This window comes from Protopterus annectens, chromosome 4.part1, assembly GCF_019279795.1.
Source record: "Protopterus annectens isolate FY-2018-M chromosome 4.part1, PAN1.0, whole genome shotgun sequence".
Taxonomy (NCBI): Eukaryota; Metazoa; Chordata; order Ceratodontiformes; family Protopteridae; genus Protopterus; species Protopterus annectens.
This window is the reverse complement of record NC_056734.1, coordinates 891,477,040-891,495,634: the sequence shown is the minus strand read 5'-3', so window position 1 is coordinate 891,495,634 and position 18,595 is coordinate 891,477,040. Positions and strand designations below refer to the sequence as shown.

The 18,595-nt window shown below is 41.2% G+C and overlaps 1 protein-coding gene across 2 annotated transcripts in view; it reads right to left on the bottom strand.

Annotated features, from left to right (window-relative positions):
* VWA5B2 (von Willebrand factor A domain containing 5B2) overlaps positions 1 to 18,595 on the bottom strand; it is a 1,682,718-nt gene that overhangs the window by 321,483 nt on the left and 1,342,640 nt on the right. The gene's annotated exons all lie outside the window — the stretch shown is intronic.

The window sequence follows — 18,595 nt, the reverse complement described above, 5'->3', positions numbered from 1 at the left end:
TCATTTGTAACACAGTAACTGCCAGGTGATTCCTATGTGCCTAGTAAAACAATTTTTAGCAAGACAGACTGAAAAATAATAAAATCCAGATAAATACACTTTAAATAGCAATATTTATAAGATGGTTTCAAGTGCAAGTGAAAACAGGCACTTTCCTAATTTAAGCACATATGGCCAAATCACAGAAATGTATTACATACATACATACATACATACATACAACTATTTCAAGCACGGACATAAATGCCCTTCTAGCTTTCCAATATACCAAAACAGATGTTCCCATAGTAAGTGTTCTGGCTGTTCTTAAAAATAGCAGCACTGGTCTAGCCTAAACGAACACAGCAACAAGGTAATTCTAGCCATCAAACTACTTTTGCTAATATATTATCACAGGGTACAGTCTCTGTGGCACTACCGGTAGCTGTTTCACAGTCACAGTCTGTTGTGCCCACAGTTGTACCATCAGCGTGTCCACAGACTCAACCTGCGGTGCTTGTAGCACCGAAAGACTTCTCTAATTCACCATGCCTTTTGAACTGGGTGACGGACAATTTTTCTTTTACTCCGCATGTTGGTCCAACAGTTCAGATTACACCTGAAATTGAGAGTTCTGACATTTCTATGAATCTTAAATCACTTGACAATCATTTAGTCAAAGTGAAGAAGATCCAGCTGGACATTTCTTATTTCCAGGAATGTCTCACCCGTAAAATAGTACCGAAAGGTTTGAGGCATTATTAGTACCCTACTGGACTTGTGGCTATCTCTAGTTTCCACAAAGAATTGATCGAGTTATTTGACCGACAGGGTTTTGAATTGTTGGGTGTTATGATTAAACATTATTCCCTGTCGGTTGATACACTGAGCAAGCAAGTTGTTGATATTGATGAACAGATCAGGCAAGACAAGGAGTTCTTCCATTATAAATATGACTATAACAGAGTTTTTTCCAGTCTGGATCAACATTTAGTCAAACTTAAAAATAATAAAAATAAAAAATTGGACAGGGACACTAAAGCTTATATTGGTGGGGTAGCATATCCCGCACCACCAGCAGCACAAGTTTGGCATGGCTTTAAGTCAACGAATCCACCTACAGTTAACAGTTCTCCAGGGTTGGACCCGAATGTTACCCACTTGGACTCTCAACCATTACAGAACACACTTGCTTCTAACAGTGGCTCGGCTTCTGGTTTGGTCACTCAACCTGAACTGAGAAGAAGTGAGAGACTACAAAATAACTATAAGTTGGGACAGTTTAAGGGTAATGCATATAACCCTAATTTTTTAGGGGCAAGACCAAAACAAACATCCTTTCAACAGAAGTCAAAGCAGAAATCAAGGTTTCACAGGACATGAGTTTTGATTCTTCTAGTTCTGTATCAGGGCAGGATTTTCATGCCACAGACTGTTTAAATAGTACTGTTGATATTTCTGCTTTCCTTGACAGTTCCCATTTTCTGACAGCCTTGCCGTCTCCTTTTGTTGATGGTTTTCAACTTTGTCATGACACACCAGTCCAGTTTTTTTAACCTGATTGCTGATAACCATGTGAATGATGATCAGTCTACTGTTTATAACAGTTCAGGTCCTGAGATTCTTCTTAATGAGGATGTTGATTTTAAGGTTTATAATTATTCTCTGGTAAACATCACCAGTGATATAGTCGAGCTTTTTTCTAAGGGTTACACCTATGTTCCACCACAGAGATTGGATGTTGTAAGGTCTATTATCAACCTCAAATTGTTTACCAGGAAACTTAATTTCAACCTTATGATGGGTTGAAATAGTTTGGGCACTAGTGACACATTTAGAATATCTAGTGTTTTTAATCCCCCCCTCTATCCTACCCTTCAGATGTTTGAACTTATATGTGAGCTGGATATTCGTCATAGATTCCAGTCTGAACATTTTTATAAGTATGGTTGTGCAGATTCAATAAACGAGAAGGATTGTATTGATTTTGTTAAGGTACACGACCTTCGAGTTTGTAAACCGGATAAAGGTGGGGATATGGTTGTATTTGATAGGGGTGATTACACTAACAGAATGTTAAAACTTTTGAATAGCCCTTTATATTTAGCTAGTTCATGCTCTGAAGTGAATACAGCATATTTACATATAAAGAATACGTTGGAAGAAATGTTTATTGATGGGAGAATTGACCAGAAAATGTTTAACTACATGCTGACCACTTATCCTAGATTTCCAAGTCTTTTTGGTATTCCTAAAATCCATAAAGATGTTTTGGACCCTCCCATGCGTCCCACCTCTCTCTGACTCGCACATACAGTAAAAGGGATGCCAAACATGACACTACATGTGCTTAACCATGTATAGGGAGTGTACTATGTGCATCTGACATAGTCAACCCTCCAGCACCACCCTCAATACTGGCACAGCTACAAGGTAAGTCACTCTCTTTATCAATTGCCAAATGGAGTAGTATGTTTTGTTACTTGTATCTATGGTATGGATATGAGCATACAAGTGAATCGGGTGGCTGAATGGGATGCCAGCAGATAGTAAATACCTATAGTGGCAGCATGAAATCTGTAACAAATACTGGTGCCACCATAGTAGCCAGTACTAGACAAGGTGATAAAACTCTCTGCAGGAAATGTGCTGGGCCACATGTGTGTCCATAGGACACACACACATGCCAGTCAGGGAAGCTCACATACCCAACAGCAGTTTCAGCCAGCAGGACAGGCATAGACAAACACAAACAAAGGCTGTGCTAAGGCCTCTAATTGATGGCTATGGAGAACATCCCCCCTCCAGACTTATACAGACAGACTACAACAGGTCAGGCAGTGGGATGTTAGTTCTGAAGGGTAAGAAGTCTGAAACTGAAATGTAGGTCAATCAAACCTAAGACCTGTAGTACATTGATATGCCTCTAGTCAGCATGATAGGTCAGAATACAGAATGAAATGGAGTACCTGAAATATCAGTACAGTCATAGCAAATGTGTACACGTGTCAGGTATACCCCCCAATCCTATGTAGAAATGTAGTAACATGTATGTGTAGGTATAATAACAGTGGAGCACATATTACCTGAGTTGGCCAAAGTAGCAGGATAGATTGTAGCATGCATGCAACATGCAGGGATGCATGTGTTAGGTTGGTGTGTGCTGTATATTGTGTGAGAGTGGTCAGTATGAAGGCATGGTGAGGTTTGCCTGGTGGCCATTAGCCAGTACTGCCGATGACAGGGCCAAGTTCTTACAACTGCAGTGCCAAAAACAATGCATCCTAGCAAAACACATTCTAGCAGTAAGCCATAGTAAATGTTTGGAAGTAATAACTATCACCATCTGAAAGATGGACATGGCATGAATGTGGGCCCAGACATACAAACAGTACACAGGGGGAAGTACCCCAGACAGACAGTGTGTAATATGTTTCTGTCAAATGGGCACACCTTTGGAATTGTACATACAGGTTAGCAGCACATTAGCTGGGTTTGTAGTAGGGAATACCGATGTTGTCTGGCCAAACACTGAAAGACCACAAAGGTGACAGGTATGAAGTATTGAGCTGATGTCCCTGCACAAGCCAGCATAAGTGGAATGTCCCATACATATCTGTGAGTCAGATGCAAGTAGTGTCCATGGCACACATGCACCCAGCTCACCCCACCATCACCCACAGGTACCTCTCTGGTCTTATCCCTGCCATTGGGAATGAGTACAATATGACCCCTACCTCTGTATGGCAATAGCCAAAGAATGCAGCATGCAGAACAGGTGTCCCATGCAGGTGTGCCCCTAGCTGTAAGCAGCACCCTGCCAGCATCCACACCACTGGATCAATAATGACAGACAGTATTGGCATTAACACCTTGCACACCTACCCTGTCACCCCAGGGGAATATAGTGTCTTGCAGTCTGAGACTGTAGGAGTGACACAATGCAACGGCCTGCTACAGCTGACCTGCATCACTACCAAATGGTCTGCAGTCATCTGCCAAAGGCCTATGCCTCACCTGTGCTGCCGATGTATGTTATGTCATAATGTTTGGAAGAGGATAGAATAATGAGGGGGGTAGGAGCAGGGGTGGCAAGGAGTGCGTGAAGTCCGAAACTCAGTCGTGTGCACATACTATCCCTGCCTGCAAACACAGGAATAGGTGGCTACAAACCTGCTCGTAAACCACAATGTGAAGGGGTAATGTCCAGAATTATGACCCTGGCCTCTGGGTAACCTGTATGAATCTGTACAGCTGTGAGGTATGGCCACAGCAGGATATGGCCATACTGTCATGTCGATGGATGTACAAGCATGGGATCCTCAGCCACCACTGTACCAAGGTGCTGAACCATTTACACAGATTCAGCAGCAAGTGTCTGCAGTTTCCCCTCCAGAATGGCATGATTGTGCAAGAATATGTAGGCTGCAGACCACAATACTTGGCACAGCTGCATTCACCCTGTGTTCCCCAGGACATTACTGCAAGCAAATATGTATACCTGACAGTACTTGATGACATAAAACATCACAGTGTGAAACAGTACATATGTCTGAATATCTCTGCTAACACCAAGACCATGTAGCAGAAGCAGCACAGACACAATTACCTACAGTAACCTACTATCCTTTGCCCATTTTGACTGCATATTATCAACCAATCTACAGATATCCCGCAGAAACAGGTTGCTAGCTGTAAGTGCAGAACACAAAAGTCTGCACTGGATTACAACCTACCTGGAATGGATTCATACATTCAGTACAGATGGTCATACTGGGCATCATTGAGACAGATGCCTGGTGTCAAAGCCATGGAGTCAAACTCAATGCCAAAAAGTGCATTGTCATCCCTTTTGGTTTAAAACTCTGTACCCATGAACTACCACATAGGGGGTAGTCTACTTAACACTGAAAGTGTGATAAGAGACCTTGGGACACAGGTGGACAGTAGACTCTCCTTTGATAATCACATTGCCACAGTAGTCAGGAAATCCTTCTATGTAGCACACCTCATCACAAAAGGTTTCTCATCCAGGAAAAAAGAGGTCATTGTTCCCCTCTACTCATCACTCATCAGACCCATTATAGAGTACAACACCTCTTTTGGTATGTACCTCACAAGACATCTACAACAACTGGAAAGGCCACAGAAATACCTCACAAAGAGGATTACCAGCCTCAAACAGATGCCCTATGCAGATCGTCTCAAAAAACTCCAGCTTTACTCTGTCGCATATCGCCTACTCAGAGGCGATCTCTGCCTGACATACAAAGCTATGTCAAACCCAGAGCTGTTAGACATGTTCCATGTAAAGAAATCCCAATCCCTTCGAGCTACATGCTCTAGGGACCTAAACCTTGTCACCACAATAAACAGAACATGATGGAGGGATAGATTCCTCTCAGAGACTTCCCATACTCTGGAACAAACTACCTATCTATATCAAACAAAGCTCCTCATTAGCACTCTTCAAGAAAAATCTTGATGATTGGATGGGAGATAGGAAATTCACCCTGGGGATCACTTCTGTGGCTCTGCTTGACAGGGGCACAAGAAAATAATTTTGTTGGGTGGCAAAAGCCAGGGTACAGTTTGGATAGGCTTATATAGGCCCTAGGGCCAATAGCATAGTATCTACCTATGAACCTATGATCCCACACTTATAGAAATGAAGCACAACAAAATACTGAAAGGTCATACTGGGCATGCTCACACACTTATAGAAATGAAGCCCATGTCTGGCAACAACAGTGGACTATACATATCTGACAGTCACAGATGTTTGTGCACACACTCCTCAGCACACAGCAGTCATGCTTTGCGCACACATTGGATAGGAATACACACATATATCCAAGGACAACACACTATAATAGGCCAACATTACACATACATAGATGTGTGGAAGAGAGTGACAGACAATGACAAAGAGCCTCCCATCATGAGGCCTGTCCCACCCAGCACACATCCAATTGGCTAAAACCACATGATGTGCAAATGTCAATCACTGTAGACATTTGCCTCTGGTATCCCTCAGCACTATAGTGTCTGTGGTGCTTGTGCTAACTGCGTAACATGACTTTACAAGTCAGTAGTCATCTAGCAGTTGTATACACGTACCTGTGGAATATAAACCTGTGTGTGCCTGAGTGTTGTGGGTCTGCTTCCAGATAAATGGGTTATGGCCCATGCACACACACTGCACTCCCCATTACCCTACTATGGCAAACCAGCTGATGTCTTCACATTGAAATACACCTTTGAGAAAGGATTTGCCCTCCTAAACTCCATGGCATGTGCTATAACTGTGTAATGCTATAGTGTGATGTACTAGTTAGGTAGGAGTTCTAATCCCAGACATGGTAACTGTGAGTGTGTGTGTGTGTGTGTGTGTGTGTGTGTGTGTGTGTGTGTGTGTGTGTGTGTGTGTGTGTGTGTGTGTGTGTGTGTGTGTGTGTTTGTCTGTGTAGGGATCAATGCTTTTGAGGCCATTCACACTCACTACAATTTAAAATGCCCTACATTGGCAGGGCTGCTGATGTCATTCAATTTGAAATACACCTTTGGGGAAAGATTAGCCCAGTAATCTCTGAGGTGTGTCCTATAACTGCGTAATGCTGTAGTGTGATGTACTAGTGAGGTAGGAGTTCTATTTCCAGACATGACAACTGTAAAACTTTGTGTGCGTGCTTATCTGTGTAGAGATCAATGCTTTTGAGGCCTTTCACAGTCACTACAACTTCCATTGTCCTACTTTGGCAAGCCTGCTGATGTCATTCACTTTGAAATACACCTTTGGGGAAAGACTAACCCAATAAGCTCTGTGGTGCATCCTATAATTGCGTAATGCTGTAGTATGATATACTAGTTAGGTAGGAGTTCTATTGACAGCTTTGAATCAGTCTCCAGAGCTGTGGACAAGGGTAAGGTGGTTCACACAGCCTATCCGGACCTCGCCAAGGCCTTCAACACCACCCCCAGTCTGGAATCATAGATAAATGTATGAAGCTGGCCATTAATCCCAATGTCACCCGGTAGACTGCCAACTAGTGTACTGTGACACCAACCACAGCCCCAGACAAGTGACAGCTGGAGTACCTTAGGGTTCAGTCTTGGCACCACCCTTGTTTGGCATCTACTGCTCTGAAGTAGAGTCCAACATTAAGGGATTCTGGCAAACAATGGTCACAGATGACTGCACACTGGGAGCCAATATTGAATCTTCACATGATATGGATATTCTACAGAAGGGCCTTCAAGAAATACATTCTTGGTGCCTGAGTCATGGCCTCTAGATCAATGCCAGAAATGTATAGTTATCCCCTTTAGGAAGGGACATGCACCTCTGAAGTACCACATAGGTGGCAGTACACTAAACATCTAAAGTGTGATAAGAGACTTAGGGACACAGGTGAACAGTGGTCTCACCTTTGATAACTACATCACCATAACCATCAGGAAATCCATCTATGTGGCACACCTCATCACAAAGGGCTTTACATCCAGGAAAAAGGAGGCAATTGTCCCACTGTAATCATCTCTCAGTAGACCCAGTACAAACTACAATGGCCCATTACATATATACATCACAAGACATCTGCAACAACTAAAAAGGTTGTACACATACCTCACTAAAAGACTCACAGGCTTAAACCAGATGGCCTATGCTGACCATCTGAAAATCACCCAGCTATACTCTGTCACATATTGTGTTCTCAGAGGCAATCGCTGCTTAATGTACTATGCCATGTCAAAGCCACAGCTGTTGGACATGCTACACTTAAAGAATTCCAAACCCTCACAGCCACATGCTCCAGGGATCCAAATCTTGTCATCACAATGAACAATACATGCTGGAGGGATGTGTTCCTGACCTAGAGACTCCCCAAACTCTGGAATAGACTCTCCATACATGTCAAGCAGAGTGCCTCTTTGGCCCTTTTCAAAAGGAACCTGGACGATTATATGGGAGATAGCAAATTGACCCCATGGATCATGTCAGTTGCCCTGCTAGACAGGGGTCCAGACAAGTAAATATTGTGGGAAGACATAGCCAAGGAATTGTCATGGCTAGGCATGTATAGGCCCTAGGGCCAACAGCCTAGTACCAACCTAACCTATGACCTACACTTTTTATTGCCCAACCTTGGCAAGGCTGACAATGTCATTCACTTTGAAATACACCTTTGGGGAAAGACTAGCCCAATAAGCTCCGTGGCGTGTGCCATAACTACATACTGCTGTAGTATGATGTACTAGTTAGGTAGGAGTTCTAATCCCAGACATGGCAAGTGTAAACATTTGTGTATGTGTTTGTTTGTCTGTGTAGGGATCAATGCTTTTGAGGCCATTCACAGTCACTACAACTTCCATTGCCCCACTTTGGTAAGCCTGCTGATGTCATTCACTTTGAAATACACCTTTGGGGAAGGACTAGCCCAATAAGTTCTGTAGTGCGTGCTCTAACTGCGTAATGCTGTAGTGAGATGTACTAGTTAGGTAGGAGTTCTAATCCCAGACATGGCAACTATGAGACTTTGTGCATGTGTGTGTGTGCGTTTGTCATAAGTATCCTGTGTTGAGGTAGCTGTGAGTGTACAACAACAGGACTCACTGTGGAGTGTGTTTTGCAAATTTCTTATATGGTGGGCCTATTATATGTCACAATGTCCACCTTACAAGGATAACAGATGTCAAACAGCAGAGAGCCTGGGTAGACAATCCATACCCCTATATGTGACATCATGGCTTGGGGAACAATATATGCAACCCTTGTATTACCCAGAGAACACTCTCCACCCATGTCTCATACACAAACACACTGGGCTAGGCAACAACCACTATGTTGGTAGTTCCCTGCATTATAGTGGATTACAGAGGACATGGCACCCTGTCCCATCCCTACAATAGGCAAATCATTCAATACAGTGCTCCTTCACTATGTTTCCCACTGGATGCCTGCAACAACTGTAGAGTCAGCAAATGTAACCCACAAAGGACATACCATGCCTTATACACATGCCCTGTATGGACAGATGCCACTGACACTAGGGAATACCTGTATCATGCTATCAATGTAGGTGCAGGGTCAACCTGGTGTCCATTGCCAGTTCTCACCACATGAAGTCAGGAATGGCACATCTGATGCTAACAATCTGTCTACACAACATACCCCAGACACCCCAGGTATATTTCCATGTCACAGAACATGCATGTGGGACATGTGCACATCCCATACACTGTCCATGTTATGGAATATAAAACACATACATGGCAAGCATTGCACAGCACTGGCCACCCACAATAGTAACCCAGATGACTGGATGGAGAATACAATACCCACCTGTGTGGGCCAGTCCAGACACTACACCCCTGAGCCACACTGCAGACCATTGTCATGTGGCCTGATGCCAAGGTATATCCTTTACCTAGTCTTGTACAGCCTTCTGGCACAGTCAACCAATACACACCTGTGAAGCAATGCACCCATGCATGTCAGTACTGGCAAACCTATGTCTGTGTGTGTGTGTGTGTGTGTGTGTGTGTGTGTGTGTGTGTGTGTGTGTGTGTGTGTGTGTGTGTGTGTGTGTGTGTGTGGAGTATAATGATTTGGGTGCCATTCACACTCACTACACCTCCCATTGGCCTACTGAAGCATGCCTTCTGATGTCAGACACCTTGACATACTCTTTGCCCATATATCATCCTAATTACTCCTGTGGTGCATGTGATACCTGTGTATTACTGTATTGTGGCAAACTAGCTAGTTAGGAAGTCTAATCCTGACCCTGCCAACTGTGATAATGTGTGTGAGTTCCTGAGAGAGTATGGCTGTGTCGACCTTGACACCTGTTCTTGTGGACAGGCACGTGTACTACACCTACCTTATCCCTCCTTTATCACTGTTGCTGATGTCACTCACCATCGAATATACCTTTGGAGAGCCCCAAACATGTAAGCTCTGTGGCACATACAATAACTGCATAGACATGTGATAGCACTACATAGTCAGGTGGGGTTTGAAACCCCGTACTGATAAGTTTGTGATGCAAGCATGCTTAGGTTTTACTCTCCCACCCCCAACCTGTCTTACTTTGTCTCTGTCTGTCTCACTCACTCCATATCTGGTGTATGTGGGGAAGTACACCTGCTTTGCTTAGGCAGCAGCTTGTGTTTTGTAAGTGATGCTCATGATCAGTTGATGGCCTCTGCACAAATTGCAGTCCCCCACTAGCTGACTGCATGTGGAACAGCTGTGGTAACATTCCCATAGCCAATTGCATGGACACACACTCCTATAACTAGGAACATCATGTGAGTGTTGGCCCTTTTCATTCACTGTGAGCAGAACTTTATGTCGGTGTTTGACAAACAGCATCACAGATGGTAGTGGTATATGCCTCTAACAACATACACTGTGGAGACAGGCCAACAAATAGGACGGGGATGTACCAGACATGACTACAGAATAAGTGTTGTTCATCTGCATTTGGAGTAATGTTGGTTTAACCAGGCTTGTGTGGATATGGCTGGTCTACATGATTTAATACCTGTCATGACAGTGTTATGTGTTTGAGGAAACTCTCACCTCTAGGGTTATCTGAAGACTGGCCAGTGTTTGGAGTCTTATGTGTCTTGTATTACTCACAGATCACCTATCTTAGAACTGCAGAAGCATAGTCTGAGGTTTGCAGTCAGTACATGGTGACAGCCATGAGAGTTACTGACTTCATATCCCTCGTAGGATATATGTCACAACAAACCCTGTTACAACCATAAATGTATGATGTTATTACAGCAACATGCCAATATTGGCCCAGTGTTTGTGCCTCCAGCCACAAATCTGTCAACCTTTGTACATATGTCATACAGTAAGGGGTGCATATGTTCTGTACACCATTATTTATTGACATCATACCTGATAACAAGCTAGTCATATATCAGACTGCTAGACATGTTATGCATAGTAGGGGTTATATTTGAGGACATAACCTGGACATTCTGTGGTTGTGTGTACAGTAGTGAGGTCTGTGTACTTATGGTGATTGGCTACAGTATGTGTATTGCAAATAAGTACCTTGACCTGTGTACAGACTGTGGTAGATGTAATTTTTCTTGGTCCTGTTCTATCTGATGTTACATGCTACTCCACTGTATGGTACCCTATTGGCTTACATGTTTGTAGGGTGAAACACACACATGTCCCATACCACGGAGAGGCATCGGACCACACTGTGTCGTGACCGAGTATATGTAGGGTTAGTGTGTGAGTGGCACATATGAGGATGGTATTGATCAGACAGTCCATATACTGCAATATTAAGCTTGCTTAACATATGTGGATGTGGCTGTGTTCACATTGGTTGTGGGTATGCACTTTCACACAGGTGTTTGTTACTCTGTGCTGTGAAATGCCTGTAGAGCCTGCTATATTTGCAGGTACATGTGTATTCCCCTGTAAGAAATGTAGGCCAGTGTTGTGGCAGTCTGCATGTAGTTTGCACAGTGCTTTGTTACATGCCTAGCAGCTTAGTGTAATTACCCACTGTGATGTTATGTCCAAACATTTGCCAGATGTACTTTTGCCGGGCCACCATAAGTGTCATGTATTTCTGACAAAGCAGTGGGATGCTGTACAAATGTATGTCACTAACTAGTGGGTAGTATGTGGCCATGTGACCTCTGCACCACCGGTTATTATGTGTCAGGACAGACAGGAGTGTGTGAATGCATAAACTGTGTGGGCATATGAAGTCCAGTATTTAAGTGATATACCCATGTACATGGCTGTTAACATCCACATTGTCAGGCTTGGTCCACATGTCTCGCACTAAAGGGATCTGTGTATACCTCTGGACTGACCAGATCTATATATGTCTACAAATATACAGATATATAGATATATATGCATATATAGTTATAGATATCTACATATATATCGACATAAATATATATATATAACAAAATAACTTAAAACACCCTGACCATGAGAAACGAGCCTCGAACTTTAAAACAAAAAAATAAAACATAGGATGAACTAGTGTTTTAGTGCTTTCTTGATGGATAAGACTTCATCAGAAGCAAATACATAAATGCAGTGTAATCAGTTGTACACACTTGATATTCTGTAATTCAAAAAAATACTAACCTGTCATAAAGAGATAGAATGTCAAAGGGCCAATCATAAGACTCAGCAATAAAATAACATACATATATGTACATTTATACACACACACATATATATATATATATATATATATATATATATATATATATATAGGATCTGTAATGATCCCCGAATGACAACATCACCAAATCACTATCAGCTGGGCATACTTAAGTGAAAGTGCTTTTCACCGAAGAAGCACTTTTGCATAAGTATGCCTGTTGCCAAGATCGTACTGTGGTGCGGATAAGGGAATATTCCCTTTTTCTCACTGTAGTGCGATCTTGGAGTGAGAATATTAAAGGAGGGGGGTGTGTGGTGCAGGGGGCTTGCCCCCCCTGCATAAAAGTAGATTTATTTATTTATTTTTAACTTTAACGAAAGCGCTTTTTCGGTGAAAGCGCTTTCGTTAAAGTGTGTTTGGTGATTGTGGATTCGGACTATTGAACTTTCGTTCAATAGTCCTAGATCTATATATATATATATATATATATATATATATATATATATATATATATATATATATATATATAGATATAGATATAGATATATAAAATGCACTATACAGATGTTTATAAATACATATATATGAATATATATGTGTATGTACATGTAGACATATATCTACATATGTATATGTATATATCCATATCCTTGTCATGTGCAAACATTACTGTTGTGTATACCTTCCCAGATGTATCACACCGTATGTATCTATGTGTATATTTAGATATAACAACATATGTGATGCAACAGTAATATCACTAACAAGTACCACACAATTGTAGAAGCCACAGCAGTTGTTCAATACTATTCAATATGTGTACTGACAGATATATTGGAAAAACAACAACTGCCTTCACTGCTGTCATGGTGCAGTAGTTAACTGTTGTGACTAGAGTCTACAGGGTCCTGGGTTAAGACCTGCAAGGGCTGTTTATTTTGTTGTTGGGCAGAACAGTGGCTGTTGGATACAGAGTGATTAAGACACTTTTAAGCAATTGTAAGCGGGTTTGCACAGGTTTGTGCGATGGTAAGCAATGCTAACTTCTGGTTAAATACACTTACAGAGGGTTAGCTTCACTATTGCTTAACCTGTGTGCATATTGCTTACCCCCACACAAACAGGCTTAAACCCACTTTCTGCTGCTTAAATATGCTTAAACCTGCTTACTACTGCTTAATAGTGCTTACTCCCGCTTACCCTCGCACTAATTTAGACAGAAATGTAACATGGTTATTGGGAAGGTGGTGGAATTGGACACTCTATGGATTGATCATTCATTACACATTATACCTTTGATTAGTATCCCTGATTTATGTGTACATATACTGTATGGGGCAGTTGTGTTTATCTGTGGATTTTACAACATTATTTCAATGACACCTCACATCTGCATTTAATGCAGTACTCCAGTTCACAAATTTATGTTATTTAGTAGGTTATACAACAAAAATATTCCTGGTAAAGTGATTTGACATGGAAAATTGAATTTACTGGAGTGAGAATCGAACCAGGAATAACTCCTCGTAATACGAATGCTCTGACCACTACACTATTGCAGCACTGCTTCATTTGCATATATCTTGATATTTATCTTCTTGTACCATTTAAGCTACAATATACATAGCTAAGCAATGGGCAAACCCATGCACCTACAGTAAAATTTAATCTGTTTGATTAAAAAAAGTGTTTATATTATTATATTTTAAACATTGCTCTTATAAACTTGGGGGGTGTTGCTAAGGCAATGGGATTTGTTTTTATGTACAATTTCTGATGTATTTGATGTCTGACACTCGTATGCTTGCCATTATTTCAGATGAGATCATTCCAGTGATTTGGCAGGGTAAATGAGGGACAGGCCAGATGTATTTGCCACATATCTGAACATTCTGCATTGATCAATGCTGTTGGGGGTATGTAACTCCCTATGAGCGGTCTTGCTCATTCTAATTGCCAAACAGCAGTTCCTGACTGAGGGGGCATGTATATTATGAGAGCTCTGGATTAAGACACTCCCCCTGCACTCGTCCACGCTCCGTGTCCATTTAGGAGCTGAGGCAGCACACCTTCATTACTATACATGGCGCGCTGCCATGCTGCTCCTAAATGGTTGCTTCCATGCAGGAATAAGCTATTCCTGCACGGAAACTTACTGAATCCTTGTGTTGGTCTAATGTAACTAACAATGAATTCATCATTTTTAATTTCCTAGACTTTATAAATCTTTTTATACAGCCTATAATTCTACAACTATCATTAACCAATTGGTTGACATGATTAGAAATTACTCAAAGCTGACTCTACCTATATACCTAGGTCCTTAAATGAGTCTACAGTTTTGTTACAAGTGCCTGATGGTAGGCCTCAGAGGCTATCAACTGCTGCATTATTTTTACCTGTAACTCCTCTGTATCAGTCAATTTTCTCCATACAAAGTCTTTTTGTCCACTATACAGACTCCGACTACTTTTAAAGATCAGAAGCCCCCTTGGGTATCTCAGTCAAGTTTGTGAAGGAGGTTGAGTGATGTGCCTCCCTCTGCTCTTTCTTTGTAATCCTAACCCATTCAGTTTTAAATGAAAGTCCCATACTTTCCAGAAGCAGTGTCCCAAATTTATACTTACAATAACTGTTTATCCCTTGAAATGACACTTTCCAGAAAATGTTGAATACTTTCTTACAGCTATGGCTCCCATTCAGGTAGTTTGCAACATCTACCTCTTTTCCTCAGATGGCCATATTGGAGGTACCCTCTAACACAGCTGACATTAAGTTGCTCGTGAGAGCCTCTTCTCATTCATTGGGTCTACAAACCCATATATGTCTCCCATGTACTTTCTCCAATCCATGTTTAGAACAGGTGAGGAGATTGAAGTACCTCGAGGCAGCATCACGTTTACTGGTAAGGAGGATTTTTGGTGGCATGACCTAGGTTATCTCCCCAATTACACACATGGACCATCTCAAAAAAGACATACATTGGGCATGCTGCTGTACTGTTCACTTCTACAATGACTCAGCCAATGCCATGCCTTCCAGGATTACAACACCTCGTCTATAAGTCCCATGCCTCTATGGAAAATCATCCATGAGCTATGCTTATATGGGTACCCTTTGCCATGTGCATGTACATAGGCTAATTTGTGATGAAATACATTGCTTATTAGAACATCTCATGAGATATCATCAAACACTGCTACCAGCTTGTCTCCCTGGACTAGAGAGGGCTGCCCAGGCAGGTAATATTTCTGTTTAACAACTTCAGGCTTAATAATAGTCATATCCACTGCACTATCCCTCGTAGTAATAGTTTATCTTCTCTTTTCTCCGCAAGGTGGGTATAAGCCCCAGTAATAAATTAGAGCAACTGCCATGTCAAAACAACCTACCATTACTGTATTTTTAAGTGTATTTGCTCCCTTGTGTTTTTCCCCCAACTTGTTGGTGTGAGCATTTGGATTGGACATGTTCCATCTAGTTACACTAGAAGCTAATTATAGGAGTTCTACTGTCAGCAAGTTTGGTGTCTTATAACATAGGGATCTACATTTAGGCCTTTAAGATTATTTACAATTCCAGCATGGGGAACAGAGTCAATGGACTTGTCCATATCCAGGTACACCTTATAAACTACTTAACCACTATCTGCAACTTCTATAACTTTCTTGAAGACGTTTACTAAATTAAGTAGGTTAAAACTCCCTTGATAAAAGCACATTGTTGTAGGTCTAGTGCAATATTTTTTTATATCAGAGATTATGAAATCAAATATATGTTCCATGGCTTTGCAAATTAGGCTTGTTAGACTATAGTTCTTGGGATCTGAGTTGTAGCCCCTTGTATGGAGGGACACAATAACAACAATTTTCTATATCATGTAGCTATGCTGAGGGTGAATCCGGAGGGGCTCTGAAAGTGTATGCTTTTAACTGTTGATTAGTCACCCTAGCATATTAGGCCCTCGGGGTGCAAAATTGCTTCAGGGGTTAGAATTTGTGTAAAAGATGGGAACAAATTTACTTAATCATTTTCATTATTAAGGCTGATAAGGCAATGACTGTGGATTAAATATGTAAGAATCAATTGGTATGGATATGTAATGCTCTCAGTTTCCTAGAAAGTAAGATATTCATTATATCCCTTATATGAAGCAATGCAGCCTTATTTATTAAATAATAAGGAAACATTGTTGTTGGGAAACTTATGGATTCAGAAGAAAGTCAACAAGTGGCAAGTAGCAAATAAAGTAGAAATTTTAAGTTAAGAAATTTCAAGAGCATCTAAATAATCTGATTTATTTGAAGATAAAATAATGTCTACTAGGATTACTTCAGGAGCTGTGATACTTATAATTTTTGAGAAAAAAAACATTAATTTGAGCATGAATGCTAAATATTAGAAACTGGATTCTAATATCTCAAGGACTCAACCATGTCTTCCTGAGTTTCATGTGATTGAAGCTTCAACCAAACAACAAAAAGTAGTGAAAGCTTTCACCAATAAAAAAGTTATAAAAAAGCATTTTATATGGTGGGACAAGCCCTCCTGTACTGCCCACATGAAGGATGTCATGGCTGCAGACCCCCTTCTTAAATAAGGAAACTTCAGTCAAGTAACTGTGAAGAAAAGAGAAACAACCACACATATTACATAACTGCTTTTACAACACAAGAAGTGATTTTGTATAGTGAACACATATCACTGAGTTGAATATCAGGAAATTAAACTGATGAGTTAAGTCTTTGTCTGTGTAAGAGTCATCAACTGATAGGGTGATGAGAGAAAAGCTTAGTGAATGAAAAGCATTAATGATTATTTGTAAATAGGACAATTTAGCAATGATTCATGCTTGGATGGCGTAATATGGGATTTGTCCATGGCTTGCATGATATGATTATAAGAGAAAAGTCTGAGGAATCACACAGTCAGCTGTAGGTAAGTCTGTATTACCCACACCCAAAAATTGACATACATTTGCAGTAATTAAAAAAAGTTTTAAATAATATCATTGTATGAAGGTACTTATTTTCTGTTCCATTATGTCTCACTTCTGGGGGATGACTTACAGTTAAAAGTTGATCTTTGCATAGTATATCCTTTTCATGCACTTACTGGCACTTGTTTAAGGAAGTCAGGAGTGTGCATATGTCCAGCTGTTTATGGAAGTATGTCTATAGTCTTCAGTTTTTCAGTACTTAGCTTCTGAAGCAATTTGTGTACACATAGGAGGGCTGATATTTGTAATTAAATCTGAGCCTAGATGAGTTTTATTATTATGGATTGCATGGGAGTCATGGAGAATGCATTCTAATGGAAATTAGGGTATGTGTAGCATTATCTATACTAGCTATGGGGTTTTTAGAGACCCATTGGGGTCACAGGCCTCTGCCTCAAGAATATTCACCAGTTTCTGAATAAAGTGCTGCAACATGTGGAGGAGCATATCTGGTTTCCATGTAATCCGGAGGAGTAAATTACTACTATGCAAAGTACTTGAGGCCATAGACTGCACCCACATTGAAATAAAAGCACTATCTCATCAACTGGGAAGGAGGTGCATAAAGAGAAAAGAAAAATGTCAGGCAGACTGTAATGCACAAGATATCATCTATAATTTATGTACAGGTCACCCTGGCAGTTTCCTAGACTCCCATATATGTCACACCTCTGACCTGTTCCTAAGATTTTCAGGGACAATGTTCTGCCAGGACATCTAATGGGGATGCAGGATATGCACTGAAACGTTGACTCATGACTTCCATGAGAAGCCCAAACAGCCCTACTGAACAAGGTTACAACTATGCGCACACAGACTACAAATATCATGGAGTGCGTATTTGTCCTGTTCAAGCCATGTTTTTGATGTCTAGATACATCTGGAGGTGCCTTGTAATATTATCCTACTATTTCTGCCAAAATACTGACTGTCCGACTGCAGTTCCCAGCACCAGAGGTAGGCCCAGCAGACACAGACGAGGTGTCGGATGAGGAATCTGTAACTAGGAATGATCATGGCAGATTGAGGCATCCAGGAAGGGCTGACACAGGCAAACAACTGGTGCCAGAGTCATGGACTAAAACTAAATGCCAAGAAATGCATAATAATATCCTTTGGGAAGTCATCCACCCCTGATAACAATAATATTGAGAACACATTCCTACAAGTTAACCCAGTTGTCAGGAACTTGGGGACACTCGTAGGCAGTACTCTAGCTTTTGACCATCACATGTCTGCAGTAGTGAGGAAATCATTCTATATTATACAACATATAAATAAACATTTGGCATCTAGGTCCAAGGAAATCATTGTTGCACTGTATTCAGCATTCATCAAGCCTGTCACATGAGTACAATGCCTTCCTGGGTATGTACCTAAGCAGGCATATCCAACAATTACAACATCCACAGAGGTTTATCACTAAAGGAATACAGGGTGTAAGTAA